The 23,565-nt window shown below is 42.4% G+C and overlaps 1 pseudogene; it reads left to right on the forward strand.

The window, feature by feature from the left end:
- Positions 1-23,099: 23,099 nt before the first annotated feature.
- LOC112423540 (U4 spliceosomal RNA) lies at positions 23,100-23,165 on the forward strand (annotated as a pseudogene).
- The last annotated feature ends 400 nt before the right edge of the window (positions 23,166-23,565 follow it).

Consider the following 23,565-nt stretch of genomic DNA (forward strand, 5'->3'; position numbering starts at 1 on the left):
AATGAATTTTAGGTGACAAAATATGGTTTCTTGACCTTGACATTGTCTTGCATAGCCTCCATGGCATTTTTTTTTTTTTTAAGAGATGGGATCTCACTCAGTCACCCTGGCTGGAGTGCAGTGGCATAATCATAGCTCCATGCAGCCCAGAGTTTCTGGGCTCAAGAGATCTTCCTGCCTCAGCCTCCTGAGTAGTTAAGACTACAGGCATGTGCCACCATGCCCAGCTAATTGTTTTAATTTTATTTTTAGAGATGGGACTTTCCTTATGTTGCCCAAGCTGGTCCTGAACTCCTGGGCTCAAGTGATCTTCCCACCTCAGTCTCCCATTCATGAGGGATTCATTCCCTACCCTCCATGACCTAAACATCACCCACTAGGCTCCACTTCCCAAGGTCACCATATTGGAGATCAAATGTTGATGGGGATAAAAAAAATCTCATCCAAACAGCAAAGAGGAACAAGAGGCACAGAAGCTGAGAGAATAAGGAGGTTCCCAGCAGAGAAAACATGGAGCAAGATCAAAGTGTGGCACTTTTGAAAATGATTTGTCGTAATTGGAGTAAGAGATACAGTTGGCAGACTAGCGAGGAAGGCAGAGGCCACACCAAGTACAATGTCATGTGCTAGTCTCAAGAATTTTGTTTTAATCCTGAAGGAAGTTTCAAAGCATATTTAGCAGAGATGTGATGGAATCCAGAAGTTTAGAGGGAAACACTAGAATGCAGTATGGGAGGAGCCTCTCCCAACCCCGGAAGACTGGAGTCCAACCAGCATGTGCCAGGTTGTCTCTTCTCTCTGCTACAGTTCCTTATTCATTGCTACAGTTCCTTATTCACATGTAACTGGTAGGCTCCCTTCATCAGTTTAGGAAAACGAATGAGGTCACATATCTTTCAAACTAGCTTCTTGAGCCACCATACAGTCATTTTAACTGGAACCCTAGGGTCTCCTTCTTAGGATCGTTTTCCAATTGTAAAAGAATCTTAGTGTTTGCTCGGCTTAGTGAGGTGAATCCAAACAGTGTGAAGGAAAAAAAAAAATGTATAAAGAATGTCCCGAGCCTATGATAAGACCTTGGCTTTTATGTGCCATTTCTCCTATAGCTATTGGTCTGATCCATGCCTTCTCCAATATCATTCCAGGACCCCAAGGAAAACAGAGCTACATAGGAAGGAACTCCAATAAAGTGGCAACAGTGATCAGATTTGAGATTCAAAAGGTTGCTCTGATGTCAGAGTACACAGGGTTGGACTAAAAGGGAACACAGCTAGAGGCAGGGAGATCAATGAAGTTGCCCATGTGGCGTTTTAGGTGGGAAGTAATAGAAGCCTAAGGAAGGGAAGTGGGGATGGAGAAGGGGACAGAAGCATGATATAGGTCAAAAGCATAAAATTGATTGCATCTATTGACTGTTTGGATGTAAGGAGTAAAAGGAAAATAAAGTTGATAGTTTATATAGACCTGCCTTGGAAACGGGGTAGATGGCAGTGAGATTCCACAAGATTAGGGATGCAAGATTCAAGATAGGTTTGGGAAATGGTGAAGGCAGTTGATGATCTCAGGTTTAAGCGTGTGAAGTTTGGGGTGCATGGGGAAAACCATAGGAATGTGTCTCAAGGTAGTCAGCTATATAAGCATGGAACTCATGAGAAATGTCTGGAGATAGCGATTTCAACTCACTAGTTTGTAGGTAATAGTCGAATTGGTGTGGACAAGAGCTGCAGGATGAATTGTTGAATGGGATGAGGGCAGAATACCAGGGAACCCAAACTCTAAGGATTGAGTAAAGAGATCTGAGAAGGAACACTAGAGAGGTTGGAAAAGAAAGACTTCAAAAAGACAGCAGTTAGCATCCAACACTGCAAGAAGGCAGGTCAAATGACAAGGACCTGAAGTGCTTCATTAATGATCTTGGTGAGAGTGAGGAGTGGGCACAGAAGCTTGACAAAAGTGAACGAGGAGAAACAATAAGGCCAGGGTTATTTTTCAGAAAACCGGGTGATGAGGGACAGCATGGAATAAAATAACAACTGGAGAAGGAGGTAGGGTCAAGAAATGGTGTGTGGGGTGTGTGTGTCTGTGTGTGTATGTGTGTGTGTGTATGTGAATTTCACTGCCACTTTTTTATCCCATAGAGAGTCACCTTGGTTTGATCTTTACAAGTCTTAGAAGGGCCAGTGACTCCCCAACTGCTCCTCCTTCTCCCCTTACCTTAGGGTCATAACTGGGCATTCACTCTTCTCAGAGTCCCTCCCTTTTTTACATAGGGTTTTGGGGACATCACAGAGGATTCTAGGCCTTGATGGGTTTGACATATCATAACAATCTGCTTATTCAGTCTCTTTTTCTTTTTTAACTAAAGCTCTGCCCATGTCTTCTATAGTTATGGGAAACTACTCTCATCAGCCAGCCATGGCATAGCACCACACCCAGGGCTATCCATGCTTGTGTGGTCCATATAAATAATCATTCAACTGTGAAATTTTGAGAATAAAAGGAGTGTTGTTAGCAATGACAGGCTGATAATACATGCAAATGGAAACTGTCCCAGTCAAATGGAGACATAGTCAAATAGACATAGTCACAGACATAGTCAAATGAGCCCTACTCATTCTTCATATTTGCATTGTCACAGCTCAAAACACACGAAGGGATTTTGTATACATTGTATTATTTGAGGCTTTTTAAGTAGCACACATTATTTTATTATGAGATGGAATCTCACTCTATTACCCAGGCTAGAGTGCAATGGCACGATCTCAGCCCACTGCAACCTCCGCCTCCTGGGTTCAAGTGATTCTCCTGCTTCAGCCTCCTGAGTCGCTGGGACTACAGGCACATGCCACCACACCTGATTAGATTTTGTATTTTTAGTAGAGACAGAGTTTCACCATGTTTGCCAGCCTGGTCTTGAACTCCTGACCTCAAGTGATCCTCCTGCTTGGTCTCCCAAAGAGCTGGGATTACAGGCGTGAGCCATCGTGCTCACATTACTTTAGAAATAAATAGGTAAAGGGAATCATGTTTGCAGAATCTGAGCTGGCAGGGACTGCCTGGTGCAAATCCCTCATTTTATAAATGAAGATCCCAAGGCCCAGCTCTCTGGAAGCTCCAGTAAGACCTGAATAACTATCAGATTTGAGACCCTCCTGCTTTAGATCCATTCCCCCCAGCCTCCACCAATTGGGAGGGGAGCTAGAGGAGAGGGTGTCCATGGATTTGCCTTGGGATGAAGAGCTATGAGGAAGTCTTCATGAATTTGTCCCTGAATGGCAGCCAAAGCAGGAAGCCTCCTAAGTTTGGAATGGGGGCCAGTGGCGCTCAGGATCTATATCTCGCAGAGCATATGGGGGCCCGGATCACTGTCTCCCCCTCTGGCTCAGGGTTTCCCCATTTCATTCTGCACCTGCATCTTACATCCCACAATCAAGTGGAGCCTCTGCAGCAGTGGCAGACTACAGGACTGTATTTACATGGGTCTGCATTTCATCTGCATCATGACACCAACCTCTACCACTTTCTCTGCCACCCAGTTCTGGGAGGGAAGAGATTTCATGGCTTTGATGGACTCTCCTAGAGCTATTTATATGCAAGAAACAATTAGGAAAACAAAAATAAGTGAGTGTGATGATTAAGTTTTGATGTTAACTTGACTGGAATAAGAAATACCTGGAAATCTGGTAAAGCATTTTTTTTCTGAGTGTGTCTGTGAGGGTGTTTCCAAAGGAGATTGGCATGTGAGTCTGAGAGGACTAAGTGGGGAAGATCCACCCTCAGTGTGGGCAGATACCGTCTAGTCTCTGGGTACCTGCAGAAAACAAAAATAGAAAGGGCAAACGGGTTGATCTATCTCCTGGAGTTGGGATATACTGTCTCTCTCCTGTCCTTGGACAATTTCAGGCTCCCCGACCTTTGGACTCCACGAGTTACACCAATGACCCCCGGGTTCTCAGGCCTTTGGCCTTGGACTGAGTTACACCATCACCTCCTGGTTCTGATGCCTTTGGACTTGTACTGAGCTGTGCTACCAGAATTCCTAAGTCTCCAGCTTGCAGACAGTCTGTCCTGGGACTTCTCAGCCTCGATAATCATTTGAGCCAATTCCCCTGATAAATCGTCTCTCATCTATCTATCTATCTATATCTACAGCCATATCTAATCTATGTCTATATCCATCTCCTATTTGTTCTGTCTCTCTGGAGAATCCTGACTAATACAGAGAGTAACAAAGCGTTTTTCTCATGTTTTATCTTTCATCTCAGAATCTAACTAATCACTGCCTTAATTACTTGAATGAGCCACTGGAGGTTTGGGGTCATGATTCCTGCTCTATTTCTATCAACTTATTTTTGATGAGATGACCCTGCCTCTGAATACTGAGTCTAAACATACCAATAAAAAGATGAGAGATGGCTAGGTGCGATGGCTCACGCCTGTAATCCCAACACTTTGGGAGGCTGAGGCAGGTGGATCACTGGAGGTCAGGAATTCAAAATTAGCCTGGCCAACATGGGGAAACCTCGTCTCTACTAAAAATACAAAACTTAGCCGGGCATGGTGGCAGGCGCCTGTAATCCCAGCTACTTGGGAGGCTGAGGCAGGAGAACCACTTGAACCCAGGATGCGGAGGTTGCAGTGAGCCGAGATTTTTGCACCACTACACTCGAACCTGGGTAACAGAGCGAGGTTTCATCTCAAAAAAAAAAAAAAAAAAAAAAAAAAGGGTGAGAGACCTGTTCCAGTAGTTTTCACATTCTCTCTGAATTCGTTATTCTCAAAACGTCTATTATCCACCCCTAGTCAATTAAAAATAAATAAAAATCAAAAAGAAAACAAGGAACAGGCTTCTCTTGTAATTGGAAGAGAGCTGTGAGCAAGGTGAATGATCTGTGGGGACCTCTACTACAAATTACAGCAGAAGGCTTGCAATTACTTAGAGAAAGAAGCTGCATGTTTATAATGTTTGAGTCGAAAGAAGCATCTCAGTACCATTCACACTCAGTATTCAGCACAGTGATATTGCAGTGCTGGGCCAGCAGGGCAAAGGCCAGGCTCTCTGGAATTGTAGCACTCTAAAGTGTCTCTGCACACTGTGAGACACGACCAGGCTCATCAGTCTGGGATCCCCAGGACCCCCAAGCAGAACAGACCTGGCAGCAAGTCTCAGGGGCAGAGGTCCAGGATGCACTAGACAAGAAGCAGCTTCTGGCTGCAAAGTCTGTGTTCTGAGCAGAGAGAAGGTACAGAAGGAGAGGCTCTGGGTAGAGAGGTGTGATGCTGCACAAGCCCCCCTGCCTGCCCCATCTCCATGCCCCTCTCCACTTCTCAGGTTTCGCTGAGGCTTCTCCCTCCTACTAATCTCCACAACAAAAACCATATTCCAGCCCCGGTGACTGACTAACAATAATGGGATCTATATTACTATGATCATGACTCTTCTTCTTGCTAGTTAACTGCTTAAGCAAACATGCTTTACTAGAAGGAAATCTAATACTCCTCTTGAGTCTTTCTCCCCTCTTCCCTCAAATTGCCCAAGCACCCTGGAGGTTTGGTCCAAGCAAAGTTGACCAAAGTGGAAGGAGAAGTGGTGTCTTTGGGGCCATTGGTGGCCTCTCATCACCACCACATAGTGTTGCTGACGAATACTGGCCCCGAGCCACGAGACCTACACTTGTCTGCTCTGAGCACAGCCTTGCTGGTCCAGGTTCCTGCAGGGGACTATGAAATAGCGCAACAGGGCATCAAGTTATGCTCTCTCAGTTCACGTGTCTACATGTAGCCACAGAAACATAACCACTGATCCCAGGGACAGGTTCCAAAAGATCATTAACACCTCCCGAGTGCTATTCTGTACACAAGCCTACCCTTTTCATGATTGCTGAAGCCCTTGTCTTCAACCTGGGCCACAAGTGTGTGTTTTAAAATACAGTGTATTCGTTAAAAATTCCAAGTAGAGTAAGGCCAACAGATCACAAGATGAGTATTGTTGAAAAGAAAATTTGTTACTCAAGGTTCCCAGGAGGAGAGGCCACCTGGGGAAGTACCAGGGCTGGTCAGAGGCAGAGGGGGCAGGGGACTGTGGGCAAGAGACTTTATTGTGGTTTCTGCAGGAAGGAACAGGTAAGGCAGGGCACACAGGCTTAGGATTGGCTCGTTTGAACAATTTCAGAGGGCTGTGGGCTGTAGCGGCTGTCCCTAGTTGTCTGAAGTGACTATGGCAGGTGGAGAGCGTCCCAGAGTATGAGAACCTATGAGAAAAAAAATGTGGCTAGGAGTATGAGCTCTGGTTTGGTTGATTTGCGTTTGAAAAGCATGCTCATGGGAAAATGATTGACACTCTCTAGAAATCAGCAAACCCTGGGACAGCAGTCTCCCCAAGGTCAGCAAGGCCCCAGATGTCAAAGCACCAGCACACAGACCATAAAATGCATGGTTACCATACCATGTTCATGTTTTCTTTACTTAAGGTTGTTTTACACCTGGGGCCTTATTTTCTCTTCCTGTCACTGGACACAGTTCAGGCCTTCCCTGTCCACTATCTCCCTGACATTGAGACTCAAAAATCAGGACTTGGCCAGGCACAGTGACTCATGCCTGTAATCCCAGCACTTTGGGAGGCCAAGGCTGGTGGATCACAAGTTCAAGAGCTCAAGACCATCCTGACCAACATGGTGAAGCCCTGTCTCTACTAAAAATACAAAAATTCGCTGGGCATAGTGGTGCATGCCTGTAGTCCTAGCTACTCAGGAGGCTGAGGCAGGAGAATCACTTGAACCTGGGAGGTGGAGGTTGCAGTGAGCCGAGATTGTGCCACTGCACTCCAGCCTGGTGACAGAGCAAGACTCTGTCTCAAAAAAAAATAAATAAATAAACAGGGCTTGAGTCTATTCCATTTTGCAAAGGTCTTGGGTTCCTTGATCTCTTAAATGGTCATCTCTCATACTAAAAGGTAAACTAGATTTTGCTAATGTCCTTGAGAAATTAAAGCTCCTATATATACCTTTACTGCAGTCCAAATTTTAAAAAAGATTTTTTTTTAATTTTTTGATCACCTGTCAAGCACTGCTCCAGCACATTCATTTCTCTTTACAGTATTGGGCCAGACATAGATCTAAATTGTTCCTTTCACACAGCTATGCCAGACCAGCATTTAAAAAATAAACTTTGCTGAATACCAAGGGAAAATATTTAGTTAATTTTACTTCTACTTTAAAAAGCATCATTTTATGATACATCATCTAATTTTAACTATCTTTACAAAAACCATGAGATATGCAATATCATTATCCAAACTTTACAGAAAAAAAACAAAAAAACAAAAAAAAACTGAGCTTAGAGAGGTAAAGTTACTGACCAAAAGTCACCTAGCAGTTGGTTAGTATAACAATCAGGTCAAAGACCCAAGTTTTTATCCAACCAGCCTTCTTTTCATTAATCCACTGCTCAGAAAACACAAATAGGGCAAAACAGTTGTTTGCAGGGAACATATTTCTGATACACTCTCATTTACCTCAAAGGATTAAAAAGGCATAATAATTAGAACAACTCATTGGAGCATTGTGCACAATGCCAAAGATTTGGAATCAACCTAAGTGTCCATCAATGGATAAAATGTATAAAGAAAATATGATATATACATACAGTGTAATATTATTCAGCCCTTTAGAAGAAGAAATCCTGTCATTCATGACAACATGGATGAACCTGAAGGACAGAATGTTAAGTGAAATAAGCCAGGCACAGAAAGACAGATACTGCATGATCTCACTTATATGAAGAATCTAACAGTAGAACTCATAGAAGTAGAGAGGAAAATGGTGATTGCCAGGGGCCAGCATGGGGTGCAGGAGAGAGCTGTGATTAGAGAGACACTGGTCAAAGGGTGCAGAGTTTTACTTATGCAGGTTAAATACATTTTGGGCATCTAATGTACAACATGGTGACTGTAGTTAGTTAACAATACTGTATTGCATACTCAAAACTTGCTAAAAGAGTAGATCTTAAGTGTCCTCACCCCTACAAATACACATAAAAAAATAGCAACTATGTGAGAGGTGAATATGTTAATTAGCTTGCTTGTGGTGATCATTTCACAATGTATGCATGTATCCAAACCTCATGTTGTACACCATAGGTATATGCAATTTATTCATCTATTATACCTCAATAAATCTGGAAACTTAATTAATTAGCAAATTAATTGATTATAAAATTAGGTGAAAGAATTTTGAAGCCAGAGAGATCTGGGTTCCAATACCAGCTCTGCCACTTGCTCGTTACATGACTTTGAGTTGCTTTCTCTGAGCCTCCTTTTCCTTACCTATAAAACGAAGCTGATAATAATGATGTCTTCCTATTAGCACTGCTGGGAAGATACATCACGAAAGGCTCTGGCACACAGTGGACATGCCACAATAATGTAATATTATTATTATATACACAAGGTGGATATAACTTCACAGAAGTTCATTTCATTCATTCAACAAATATTTATTGAACATCAATTATGTGTGAGGAACAAGGAAAGAATTTCTAAATTAAAGATACACAGTTTAGAAGGTGGGGACTGACAAATAAATGCAGTAAAGTGTCCTCGGTTGCAGGCCAGAGTGGTGGCTACAGGGGAGAGCCCATTTGTCCCTGAGGGTGTCAGGAAACGCTCCACAGAGGAAGTATGCAGCTTCCAACAGGAGGGCAGGAAGGCAGGAATTAGGTAATAAAATGCCTCCCTTAAATTAATATCTCATTGTTTAAAAGGTAAAGTTCATAACTAAACTGTATTTTTAGATGATAAAACTAGATTGAACGCAGACAAATTCACCAGGTGTACACAAAACCACCTAAGGTCCACATGAGTTATCACTGCTTCAACTCGTGGTAGGAAACACGCATTTTCAACCAATTTATTTTTTTTTACCTTGCTCCAAAGACGACATTAAAACTCAAACTGGTAAGACCACAGACAGCAAAAAAATAAATAAATAAATAAAAATAAAAAATAAAAATTCATGAAAATGTTGCCAAAGGCACATCAAGAAATATCTGAAAACAAGACAATGCCAAAAGGAAGAAAACTACTCTGTGGGAATCTCACCAAAGTTAGCAACAAGCTACTGGAAAATTCCAAAATGTAGACAAAATTTATTACAAGCATAAATTATTTGACGAAAACAGCCTCCACAATCCATAAGAGTTATCAAAGAATGAAAAAATGACTGAAAATATTTATTTTTACCAATTAATTATTTTGGCCTGTTTTTTGTTTGCTTTTACTAAATTAGTCTTTCTGTCCATTGCATGCTGAGGGGAATCAGAAGAAATAGAATTTGGACAGAGATACCAAGAGTCAGTGGGGAAGGACGATGGTGAGAGGAGAAGCAGAGGAAAAGAAAAAAGAAATAGACACATGTTTACAATGTTAAAAGTGAAGCAAAACTTAGAATACATTCCATACAAACCCACATACACACATAGACTAACTTATTTTGTGATAGAAGCCAGGTCTCTCATTCTGTACTTTCCTCTTGGAGTGCTGTGTGGTCTGCAGTACACTTTTCTTTCCATTTTCACCTGACATTTAAGTGGAGACAACTCTCCCATGTCTGCTGCTAAGAGACAATCCACCTCTCATAAGAGGTTGTCTAGGCACACACTGTTCGAACACAACCAAGGGTCCGAGGCAGTCAGGGCGCTGCGTGCAAACTCACCAGCATGTCAGCCCACAAAATTGAACACCCAGAGAAGCTCAGGGCTGACTCCAAAAGAGCCAAAAAGACTTCCTCCCCAAAATGCCTTCTTGCCCCCACCCTGCTTTTTTTTTTTTTTTTTTTTTTTTTTTTTAAAGACAGATTCTCATTCTGTTGCCCAGGCTGGGATGCAGTAGAGTGATTATAGCTCACTGCAGCTTTGAACTCCAGGGCTCAAGGGATCCTCCTGACTCAGCCTCTCACATACCTGGGAGTACAAGTGAACCCTTCCACACACAGCAGATTTTTTACATTTTTTGTAGAGATGGTGTCTCACTATGTTGCTCAGGCTGGTCTCAAAGTCCTGGCCTCCAGCAATCTTCCCATCTCCCACATGCTGAAATTACAGGCTTGAGCCACTGCACCCTGCCCTGCTCCATTTATATATGGCAACTCCCACTGTTAAAAATATGCTAACAAAGAACAAGCGAAATGTGGCAAGATCGCATTTTCACTTCCTTGCGTTTCACAAATCGACTACAACCAGCTAAGTGGGACCTCAGAAAAAAACATGGGTATCACTGTCTGTCCTGCAGCAAGGGCCAACCTTAGCCCATTCATTTGTCCAACAAGTGTGTGTTGAGCACCTACTGCATGCCAAGCCCTGGGTCAAGAGCACCGAAGACTATGAGCCTTTGAACAAAAGAGACTGGGTCCATGGGGAAGGCAGGTGACAGCTGACCTCATGGGAAGGTGCTGCTGAGAGCCAGCCCAGGGGAGATTCCAGTGCACAGATGGGCTCTACCCCACATGGGGGTGAGGAGAGTCGTTTTAAAGAGGGGGGGGTCAGGAAGCAGGGGACAAACGGCAGCTTGTTCCCCAAGACTGGAGCCAAAAGCCTGTTGTGAGGCCGTTGCAGTGACGCAGTTGGGAGACAGACCATCAGAGCCCCAGCTGCAGCAATGGCTCTGGGAAGAGATTTAAAACACATTATGGGCGGGGAGAAGTAGCAGAGCTTGTGGCAGCCCCCAGGCCACAAACGGAAAAGACCATTCCAAATATTTAGGGTATCAAAGATTTAACCAACTCAGAATTTAGGGACAATTATCGATTTGCGGCTTGATTTGAACCAGGTTCATCTGCACATCTGGGGCCTCTGCTGAGACAGGCTGCTGTCTGCACACGGTTTCTCTTCCTCAAGGAGGCCAGCCTGGAGATAATCTCAATGGAGATTATTGACAGATAACAATTTTCTCTACCTTGTTCAGGAGGCAACAGCATTGCAAGAGGGGAAGAAGGAAGCTGCAATGCCTCTTGAAACCCCAGCTCAAGACACAAAACACACCATTCCTGTGCTGTATTCTGTCAGTCTCAGTGGTCACAGGGCCAGCCCAGATGGAGAGGTGGACCAAGAGGCTCCATCTGTTCATAGGAGGAATGGCAAAGAATTTATGATCATTTTTAATCATCAGTCAGGATTCAGTAAGGATCTGCAGGTCCTGAGCCACCCACTCTGCAGCTGACTTTCCCTCAAAGATACTCAGCTTCCCCCGTGTTTTCACCACTCAGGTGTGCTGTGACCAGGTTGCCTGTATCCCTAATGCCTGCCCCAGTTCAGAACTCCCCCAGACCTCGAAATGCCAGTTTGCCAGTGAGCCCGTGACTCTAGACCCCTCCTAAGGCTAGTTGAATAGGAGAGCAAAACCTTTGCATTCTGTCTGGCCACCAATCCAAGCCCTAATCTGCGTTATTGCTTGGTAGCCTCTTGATTCATTCCCTCTGTTACCCCAAAAAACCAGGGTTCATTTGTCTGGCAAGTAACAAATGCCTCCTTAAGAGAATGCAGGGTTTTTTTTTTTTTTAATCAATTGTTCGTTTGTTTGTTTATTTGAAAGGAGGTCTCATTCTGTCACCCAGGTTAGAGTGCAGTGGTGCAAACTGGTTCACTGCAGCCTTGACCTCCTAGACTCAAGTAATTCTCTCACCTTGGCCTCCAAAAGTGCTGGAATAACAGGCATGAGCCACTGCCCCTGGCCCCATAAGAAAATCATTACTTGGTACAAGTAAGGAGTATAAACCAAAAAGCGTCTGAGACAGGTCTCAATCCATTTGGAAGTTTATTTTGCCAAGGTTAAGGACACACCCATGACACAGCCTCGGGAGGTTCTCAGAACATGTACTCTAGGTGGTCTGGCTGCAGCTTGATTTTAGGGAGACATAAGATATCAGTCAAGACTTGGTTTGGTCAGGAAAGGTGGAACAACTCTAAGCAGAGGCTTTCAGGTCATAGGTGGACTCAAAGATTTTCTGATGGACAGTTGGTTAAAAGAGTGTGTCAAAAGACCTAGAATCAACAGAAGGGAGTGTCTGGATTAAGATAAGGGGTTGTGGAGACCAAAGTTCTTATTTTGCAGATGGGGCTTCTAGGTAGCAGGCCTCAGAAAGAATAGATGGTAAATGTTCCTTATCAGACTTAAAAAGGTACCAGACTCTTCATTTTGCTTCTGGGTCAGGAAAAAGACCTGGAAAGGGAAGGGCATTCTTTGCAGAATATAGATTTTCCCCCACAAAAGATAGTTTTGCAGGGGCATTTCAAAATATATCAAAAAATATATTTTGGGGTAAGATACTTTGATTTCTTTCAGGGACTACTATTTGTCATGTTGGTTTCTAATTGCTATAGAGTCTCCTTTGTCAGTCTGAAAGTCTCTGTTTTAATGTTAATGCTGGACAGTTGGACCTAAATTCCAAAGAGGAGAGTATAATGAGGCAAGTCCAATCACGCATCCCCATCACAGCCTCAACTAGTGTTTCAGGTTAACTTTGGAATACCCTTGACCAAGAGGGGTCCATCCAGTTGGTTGGGGGTGCTTAGAATTTTATTTTTGGTTCACAGGAGGATGCTGGGGTATGCTCCAAGGCAATGTCTCCCAGAGGGAAAGTGACAGGAGGGTCTCATGGGGAGATGGAGATGGGGGAGGGTGTGTCACTGCATGTGGAGGAGGTGTCCCACTGGCACAGCACAGAGAGTCATTGCACCACCACATGTTTCATGTTATGATAATGAAGCTATAGCTCCTCCCTGGAGTGGAGACTTTAGCATGGTGATGAGGAAACTTCACTTAGGTTTGTCTGTAAATTGCTGGACTCTGTCAGGAGCTGGTTTTCACTAAGTAGGTGACTGCATTCCACACTGGGCTTAGAAAGAAACAGACTGCGGGGCAGGAAGCTATGAAACAGGCTGATTGCTCAAATTGATTAAATTTCTATAATTGCTGGAGACCCTCCCTGTCTGCTTATACCTCCTCTACTTTTGATGATGGAAAAAAACAAATTCTGCCAAAGTGTATTTAAAGAGGTTTATTCTGAGCCAGTATGAGTGACAGAGGCCTGGACTACACAATCTCAAGAAGTTCTGAGAAAGTGTCCCCAAGGTGGTCAGGTTATGGCCTGGTTTTATACATTACAGGGAGATGGGAATTACAGGTAAAATCATAAATCATTATGTGGAAGACACACTTTGGGTTGGTCCAAAAAGGCAGTACATCTCTAAGCAGAAATTTACAAGTCATAAGTGGGTTTTAGGAAATCTTTAGTTGACAATTGGTTGAAAGAGTTAAGCTATTGTTTAAAGGCTTGAAATTAGGAGAAAGGAATGCCTGAGTTAAGGTAAGGAGGCTGTGGGGGCCAAGGTTCTTATTATGTAGAAGGTTCTTATTATGAAGCCTCATAGGTGGCGGCCCTCAGAAAGAATGGATGGTAGATGTTTCTTTTCAGACTTTTAAAGGTATCAGACTCAATCTCTCTGAGATCTGGGAAAGACATAGAAAAGGGAAAGATGGCTGCATTAATGGAGATTATTGACAGATAATAATTTTCCCACATTCATCCTCAACCCATTCTATACCATTCCCCATGTCTGCTAGTACCACCCCAGCTCCATCCCCTGACCTTGAGCTTCCCGCTGTACCTGACTTTTTTCTGTGAACTCCTCTCTTAGTCTCAGACTTCATCATAATGTTCCTAGTGTGGATACTTGCAATGATTTTTAACATAACAACGAGGACACCTTGAAGATAAAGGTACTTGTTGACTTGATACAGATACTATAAAGAGAGTCCATTTTTAAAACTCCCCCAAATAATGAGCCATTTTGTAGCTCTTGTAGCCTTATATCCTTTAAGATTTTATCCTTTGGTTGTTGCTGTTTTTTTTTTCTTTTTTAATGTATGCAGCCCTTTCTTCTGTGAGGATGAAATTTAAAGGAACATAAGAAGATTTTGAAAATTTTGTACACTTTGAAGACAAAAAAAATCTAAATATGAGTTCAAAGCTAAGATATTTTAGATTGGAGTCAAGGAAAAAGAGAATTTTCCCTTGCGTTTATTTGGCATCATAGCAAATAAGCCATTTCACTGAAGTGAATTTTGCAGTCAATGAAAACATAATCCTTTAAGTACTTATTTAAATCATTTCTAATCAGTTAAGGAAAAAATATATTACCTTTTTTTTCTTAACTGATGTCCTTGAGCCATAGGAAAAATGTATTTTAAATGTAGCCTTTGAATATTTAGGTGAGGTATAGTAATGTTAATTTAATATCTATCCTCCCTGAGTCAGGATCCCGAGAGTGATGGTCAGTAGCCCCCAGATTGTGACAGAGGGATTGATATGGGTGGGCTGTGTCCCCACCCAAATCTTATCTTGAATTGTAGCTCTCATAATCCCCATGTGTCATGGGAGGGACATGGCAGGAGGTAATTGAATCATGCGGGCGAATCTTTCCTGTGCTGTTCTTATGATAGTGAATAAGTCTCACAAAATCTCATGATTTTATAAAGGGCAGTTCCCCTGCACACACTCTTTTTCCTGCCACCATATAAGATGTGACTTTTCTCCTCCGATGCCTGCCGCCATGATTGTGAGGCCTCCCCAGTCATGTGGAACTGTGAGTCCACTAAATTTCTTTCCTTTATAAATTACCCAGTCTCAGGTATGTCTTTGTCAGCATCATGAGAACAGACTAATACTGGGATAATCTGGGGCCAGGAAGGAGCAGCATGCTCCGCAGAAAACAGCACCAGGCTACAATCTCAGTTCATGTGCCTAATTGCATAGTTTCAACTTATCCTTTTTTGTGTGTATGTTTTTGAAGCCATAAGAGCAAGAATTGATTACTGTTTTCTCTTTTAATCAAATACCATTTGTGCCAGCAATCTAATCAATTAAATGTGTGTATTAGGTAAATGGGCGATTAGAGACTCATTTTAATGAGTCCCTAACAGTCTCTCTTGCTGAATAAGTGCATGGGCTTTTTTTGTTTTTCTTGATGGTGATTATTTTATCACTCAGGTTTCTCCCCTACTTGCTCTCTTTATTTATTTATTTTTTTTTTTTCTTTTGGGCTTCAGAGAGCATTGGTTGCCTAAAGACTGAGATGTACCTACAATGCTTGTACTTGGCCTTAATCTCAGAGAAAGGATAGATGTACATCTTCCTGTTCTTGGTGCCCTTCTATCCTTTCTCTGAGATTAAGGTAAATTGCAAATATTGTTATCAGTGGTGAATCTCTAAGTGCCTGCAGCAACCTCAATTCTCACCTCCTCAGAAGAAAGAATTCAACTGAGGGAAATAAGGCAGTAAAAGAGACAGAGGCAAGTTTCAGAGCAGGAACGGAAGTTTATTAAAAAGTCTTACGAGAATAGGACCAGCTCTAGTCTGTAGCTCCCAGTGTGAGCAATGCAGAAGACAGGTGATTTCTGCATTTCCCTGAGTTCATCTCACAGGGGCTTGTCAGACAGTGGGTGCAGCACATGGAGCAGGGTGGGGCATCACCTCACCCAGGAAGCACAAGGGGTCGGGAAATTCCCTTTCCTAGCAAAGGGAAGCCATGACAGAGGGCACCTGGAAAATTGAGACACTCCCACCCCAATACTGCACTTTTCCAATGGTCTTGGCAAATGGCACACCAGGAGATTATATACTGTGACTGGATCAGAGGGTCCCATGCCCACACAACCTTGCTAACTGCTAGCACAGCAGTCTGAGATCAAACTGTGAGGTGGCAATGAGGCTGGGGGAGGGGCGTCCACCATTGCTGAGGATTGAGTAGGTAAACAAAGCAGCCAGGAAGCTCGAACTGGGTGGAGCCCACTACAGCTCAGGGAGGCCTGCCTGTCTCTGTAGACTCCACCTCTGAGGGCAGGGCATAGTTGAACAAAAGGCAGCAGAAACTTCTGCAGACTTACACGTCCCTGTCCGACAGCTTTGAAGAGAGTAGTGGTTCTCCCAGCATGGAGTTTGGGATCTGAGAATGGTCAGACTGCCTCTTCAAGTGAGTCCCTGACCCCAAGCAACCTAACTGTGAGACACCTCCCAGTAGGGGGCGACTGACCCCTCATACGGCCGGGGTGCCCCTCTCAGATGAAGTTTCCAGAGGAAGGATCAGGCAACAACATCTGCCATTCTGCAGCCTCTGCTGGTGATACCCAGGCAAACGGGTCTGGAGTGGACCCCAACAAACTCCAACAGACCTTCAGCTGAAGGTCCTGACTGTTAGAGGGAAAACTAACAAACAGAAAGGATATCCACACCACAACCCCATTGGTACATCACCATCATCAAAGACCAAAGGTGGATAAAACCACAAAGATGGGGAGAAACCAGAGCAGAAAAGCTGAAAATTTTAAAAATCAGAGAACTTTTCTCCTCCAAAGGAACACAGCTCCTCACCAGCAATGGAACAAAGCTGGACAGAGAATGACTTTGACAAGTTGAGAGAAGAAGGCTTCAGACGATCAGTAATAACAAACCTCTGAGCTAAAGGAGGATGTTCGAATATATCTCAAAGAAGCTAAAAACCTTGAAAAAAGATTAGACAAATGGCTAACTAGAATAACCAGTGTAGAGAAGTCCTTAAATGACCTGATGGAGTTGAAAACCATGGCATAAGAACCACGTGATGCATGCACAAGTTTCAGTAGCCGATTTGATCAAGTGGAAGAAAGGGTATCAGTGATTGAAGATCAAATGAATGAAATGAAGCAAGAAGACAAGCTTAGAGAAAAAAGAGTAAAAAGAAATGAACAAAGCCTCCAAGAAATATGGGACTATGTGAAAAGACTAAATCTATGTCTGATTGGTGTACCCGAAAGTGATGAGGAGAAAGGAACCAAGTTGGAAAACACTCTTCAGCATATTATCCAGGAGAACTTCCCCAACCTAGCAAGGCATTCAAATTCAAAAGCCAACATTCAAGTTCAGGAAATACAGAGAACACCACAAAGATACTCCTCGAGAAGAGCAACTCCAAGACACATAATTGTCAGATTCACCAAAGTTGAAATGAAGGAAAAAATGTTAAGGGCAGCCAAAGAGAAAGGTCGGGTTACCCACAAAGGGAAGCCCATCAGACTAACAGCAGATCTCTTGGCAGAAACTCTACAAGCCAGAGGAGAGTAGGGGCCAATATTCAACATTCTTAAAGAAAAGAATTTTCAACCCAGAATTTCATATCCAGCCAAACTAAGCTTCATAAGTGAAGGAGAAATAAAATCCTTTACAGACAAACAAATGCTGAGAGATGTTGTCACCACCAGGTCTGCCTTACAAGAGCTCCTGAAGGAAGCACTAAACATGGAAAGGAATAACCAGTACCAGCTACTGCAAAAACATCCCAAATTGTAAAGACCATCAATGCTAGGAAGAAACTGCAACAACTAACAAGCAAAATAACCAGCTAATATCATAATGACAGGATAAAATTCATACAGAACAATATTAACCTTAAGTGGAAATGGGCTAAATGATCCAATTAGAAGACACAGACTGGCAAATTGGATAAAGAGTCAAGACCCATCAGTGTGCTGTATTCAGGAGATCCATCTCACATGCAGAGACACACATAGGCTCAAAATAAAGGGATGGAGGGAGATCTACCAAGCAAATGGAAAGCAAAACAAAACAAAAAAAGCAGGAGTTGCAATCTTAGTCTCTGATAAAACAGACTTTAAATGAACAAAGATCAGAAGAAACAAAGAAGGCCATTACATAATAGTAAAGGGATCAATTAAACAAGAAGAGCTAACTATCCTAAAACATATGCACCCAATACAGGAGCACCCAGATTCATGAAGCAGGTCCTTAGAGACCTACAATGAGACTTAGACTCCCACACAATAATAATGGGAGACTTTAACACACCAGTGTCAACATTATACAGATTCATGAGACAGAAGGTTAACAAGGATATCCAGGAATTGAACTCAGCTCTGCACCAAGCAGACCTAATAGACATCTACAGAACTCTCCACCCCAAATCAACAGAATATACATTCTTCTCAGCACCACATCACACTTATTCCAAAATTGACCACATAGTTGGAAGTAAAGCACTCCTCAGCAAATGTAAAAGAACAGAAATGATAACAAACTGTCTCTCAGACCACAGTGCAATCAAATTAGAACTCAAGATTAAGAAACTAACTCAAAACTGCTCAACTACATGGAAACTGAACAACCTGCTACTGAATGACTACTGGGTACATAACGAAATGAAGGCAGAAATAAAGATGTTCTTTGAAATGAATGAGAACAAAGACACAACACACCAGACTCTCTGGGACACATTTAAAGCAGTGTGTAGAGGGAAATTTATAGCACTAAATGCCCACAAGAGAAAGCAGGAAAGATCTAAAATTGATACCCTAACAACACAATTAAAAGAACTAGAGAAGCAAGAGCAAACACATTCAAAAGCTAGCAGAATGCAAAAAATAACTAAGATCACAACAGAACTGAAGGGGATAGAGACATAGAAAACCCTTCAAAAAAAATCAATGAATCCAGGAGCTGGTGTTTTGAAAAGATCAACAAAAGTGATAGACTGCTAGCAAGACTAATAAAGAAGAAAAGAGAGAAGAATCAAATAGATGCAATAAAAAAATGATAAAGGGAATATCACCACCGATCCCACAGAAATACAAACTACCATCAGAGAATACTATAAACACCTCTATGCAAATAAACTAGAAAATCTAGAAGAAATGGATAAATTCCTGTACACATACACCATCCCAAGACTAAACCAGGAAGAAATTGAATCCCTGAATAGACAATAACAGGTTCCGAAATTGAGGCAATAATTAATAGCCTACCAACCAAAAAAAAGTCCAGGACCAGACAGCTTCACAGCCGAATTCTACCAGAGGTACAAAGAGGAGGTGCTACCATTCCTTCTGAAAGTATTCCAATCAATAGAAAAAGAGGGAATCCTCCGTAATTCATTTTATGAGGCCAACATCATCCTGATACCAAAGCCTGGCAGAGACACAACAAAAAAAGAATTTTAGACCAAAATCACTGATGAACATCAATGCAAAAATCCTCAATAAAATACTGGCAAATGGAATCCAGCAGCACATCAAAAAGCTTATCCACCATGATCAAGTTGGCTTCATCCCTGGGATGCAAGGCTGGTTCAACATACACAAATCAATAAACATAATCCATCATATAAACAGAACCAAAGACAAAAACCACAATGATCTCAATAGATGCAGAAAAGGCCTTCGACAAAATTCAACAGCCCTTCATGGTAAAAACTCTCAATAAACTAGGTATTTATGGGACATATCTCAAAATAATAAGAGCTATTTATGATAAACCCACAGCTAATATCATACTGAATGGGCAAAAACCGGAAGCATTCCCTTTGAAAACTGGCACAAGACAAGGATGCCCTCTCTCACCACTCATATTCAACATAGTGTTGGAAGTTCTGGCCAGGGCAATCAGTCAAGAGAAAGAAATAAAGGGTATTCAGTTAGGAAAAGAGGAAGTCAAATTGTCCCTGTTTGCAGATGACATGATTGTATATTTAGAATACCCCATCGTCTCAGCCCAAAATCTCCTTAAGCTGATAAGCAAATTCAGCAAAGTCTCAGGATACAAAATCAATGTGCAAAAATCACAAGCATTCCTATACACCAATAACAGACAAACAGAGAGCCAAATCATGAGTGAACTCCCATTCACAATTGCTTCAAAGAAAATAAAATGCCTAGGAATCCCACTTACAAGGGATGTGAAGGACCTCTTCAAGGAGAACTACAAACCACTGCTCAACGAAATAAAAGAGGATACACAGAAATGGAAGAACATTCCACGCTCATGGATAGGAAGAATCAATATTGTGAAAATGGCCATACTGCCCAAGGTAATTTATAGATTCAATGCCATCCCCATTAAGCTACTAATGACTTTCTTCACAGAATTGGAAAAAACTACTTTAAAGTTCATGTGGAACCAAAAAAGAGCCCACATTGCCAAGGCAATCCTAAGTCAAAAGAACAAAGCTGGAGGCATCATGCTACCTGACTTCAAACTATAGTACAAGGCTACAGTAACCAAAACAGCATGGTACGGTACCAAAACAGAGATAGAGACCAATGGAACAGAATAGAGCCCTCAGAAGTAATACCACACATCTACAACTATCTGATCTTTGACAAACCTGACAAAAACAAGAAATGGGGAAAGGATTCCCTATTTAATAAATGGTGCTGGGAAAACTGACTAGCCATATGTAGAAAGCTGAAAATGGATCCCTTCCTTACAACTTATATAAAAATTAATTTGAGATGGATTAAAGACTTAAATATTAGACCTAAACCCATAAAAACCCTAGAAGAAAACCTAGGCAATAACATTCAGGACATAGGCATGGGCAAGGACTTCATGACTAAAACACCAAAAGCAATGGCAACAAAAGCCAAAATAGACAAATGGGATCTAGTTAAACTAAAAAGTTTCTGCACAGCAAAAGAAACTACCATCAGAGTAAACAGGCAACCTACAGAATGGGAGAAAATTTTTACAATCTACCCATCTGACAAAGGGCTGATATCCAGAATCTACAAAGAACTTATACAAATTTACAAGAAAAAAATCAAACCACCCCATCAAAAAGTGGGCAAAGGATATGAACAGACACTTCTCAAAAGAAGACATTTATGCAGCCAACAAACACATGATAAAATGCTCATCATCACTGGTCATCAGAGAAATGCAAATCAAAACCACAGTGAGATACCATCTCACACCAGTTAGAATGGCCATCATTAAAAAGTCAGGAAACAACAGATGCTGGAGAGGATGTGGAGAAATGGGATTGCTTTTACACTGTTGGTGGGACTGTAAGCTAGTTCAACCATTGTGGAAGACAGTGTGGTGATTCCTCAAGGATCTAGAACTAGAAATACTATTTGACCCAGCCATCCCATTACTGGGCATATACTCAAAGGACTATAAATCATGCTGCTATAAAGACACATGTACACGTATGTTTATTGCAGCACTATTCACAATAGCAAAGACTTGGAACCAACCCAAATGTCCATCAATGATAGACTGGATTAAGAAAATGTGGCACATATACACCATGGAATACTATGCAGCCATATAAAAGGATGAGTTAATGTCCTTTGTAGGGACATGGATGAGACTGGAAACCATCATTCTGAGCAAACTATTGCAAAGACAGAAAACCAAACACCGAATGTTCTCACTTATAGGTGGGAATTGAACAGTGAGAACACTTGGACACAGGGTGGGGATCATCACACACCGGGGCCTGTTGTGGGGTGGGGAGAGGGGGTGGGATAGCATTAGGAGATATACCTAATGTAAATGACAAGTTAATGGGTGCAGCACACCAACATGACACATGTGTACATATGTAACAGACCTGCACATTGCGCCCATGTACCATAGAACTTAAAGTATAATAATAATTTTTTTAAAAAATCAGAAAGGATTTAGGGCATGGGTGAAAGAGATTAAACCAAAATTTACTCTTTGACTCTTCCTGGGGCCCTATTACACACCCTTGATTGTGTGCCATGGAATATTTGAATTGCATTTCTCTTTCCTCCTCTGAACATGTAACATTCATTAGCGGCATCTAAGGTAGCAGAGAATTCAACCTGACACTTGAAATCCAAACAAAATCCCCATACTTAAACCAAGAAGCTGCTCTGAGAAATGTTCTATGAATGATTGTTGCGGATGACACTACAGCAAGTCACTTGCTTAATGTACAGTCATGATAAAATCTTGGGATGATTGGTTTTAAAAAAATAAATAAATAAAAAGCCTTACCGACATAGTGAAACCCTGTCTGTACTAAAAATACAAAAATTAGCCGGCTGTGGTGGCGCATGCCTGTAGTCCCAGCTACTCAGGAGACTGAGGCAGCAGAATCTCTTGAACCTGGGAGGTGAAGGTTGCAGTGAGCCAAGATCATGCCACTGCACTCCAGCCTGGGCAACAGAGTGAGAATTTGTCTCAAAAAAAAAAAAAAAAAAAAAGTTGGCGGGGGAACAAAAGAAAGGAAAATGCACATGGAAGAGGCTCAAGCAGGCATCTCGGAGGTCAAGTGTTCCATTTGACCTTGAGCCCAGGATTTTATAAGCTGGTCCACTTCCAGCATCTTGCGCCCCTTTCCCTTGGTTCTTCCCTTAGGGTGAGCCACTCACATGCATGGTTTCCTGTTTGCATTTGGGAGGTGAGCATGCTCAGTGTGTTCACTGGAGTTGTATGCATGCTTACCTGAGGCTTTCTTCCCTTTTCCAGTGGAATGCCCCGGGAAGGTCATGCTCTCCCGTTTTGCCTCTTAATGAGCACGCTCAAGCCCACTCGCCCAGTTCCTGAGATCTTATTGGAAGTTACCGAGTACCAATTTCAGGTGTTTTTATCTATGGGGAAACTGCCTTTCCCTGGCACCGGCTGCCACCAACTATCATTTTAGAGAGGCAAGTGTGACAACTGCTGGACCATCACCTGATGGTCGCCTGACATTCCTGGTGGGTGGGGGGGAGCCCTCTCCTGCCCTACTCATGCCTAACTAGCTACCTACTGTAATAGTATAAGCAACTCCTCTTTGTACCTTACACTCCTGAGCAAGCAGAAGAGGAAAGGTAATATATAGATCTCATTCCTAGATGGAGAAACTAAGGCATCAACACGTGAGGGGATTTACCATTGACATGATTATTAGCCAGCAATATCAGGAATAGAATTCAGCCCAACATTTGAAAGAAGGTTATAAAAACAATTTCTCTTTCTTCCACCAATAGCTATTTCCCCTTGAGGCCAGTCACCTTTGTATGTTTTCCTTTTGGACCCCATAATAATAAGGACCTACTTCACCAATGCAGTTCAGTATGTGTCTCATCTCCACGGGGCACTCCTCCGTGGGCATTTTGGTCTCAAAGTGAGTTCTTGGCCATCCCCAACAGGAGATGGATGCTCAGGGGAGCTCAGCGGGATGCCATCAAATCCTTGTCTGATCAATTTCCATTGTTCTGATTTTACCCACCTCAACAGCCTTCACATCCTGAGCAGGCTGGCAGCTTTGTGAAGTGGCAGTATCATGGCCAGTGAGGTTTATCCAAGGCATGATTATTGCTAACTGAGCAGGCCTGCTTCTTAAGTCCCTCAGTAGTCAGAAAATCCACTGGTCATACAAATGTGAGTCTTCTGTTTCCTTAATAATTTCTCAAATGAATAAGTAAGTTGGTGTTCAGCCTTTTACTATCAGTTCTTTGAGCTTATTTAATATAAGCCTGCCTCTAAGGGACAGGGGCAAAATTAAATTTCCAAGCTTGTGGGCTGAGCTGGGCCTGGCAAAGTTGCCAAGGGATGACGGGCCACCATGTGAGGCCTCTGGGGAAACATCACGCAATCTCTCCTCTCTGGTGACAATGGACAGCTGCCAGCGGGCAGTTTAAATTTTTTCAGATACCTATGTTCCCTATTTATACTTACATGCTTTCTCTTTCACAGTGCAAATTTCCAAAAGGCAGCAATTATCCCT

This window comes from Macaca nemestrina, chromosome 1 (assembly GCF_043159975.1).
Source record: "Macaca nemestrina isolate mMacNem1 chromosome 1, mMacNem.hap1, whole genome shotgun sequence".
In the NCBI taxonomy this organism is placed as follows: Eukaryota; Metazoa; Chordata; class Mammalia; order Primates; family Cercopithecidae; genus Macaca; species Macaca nemestrina.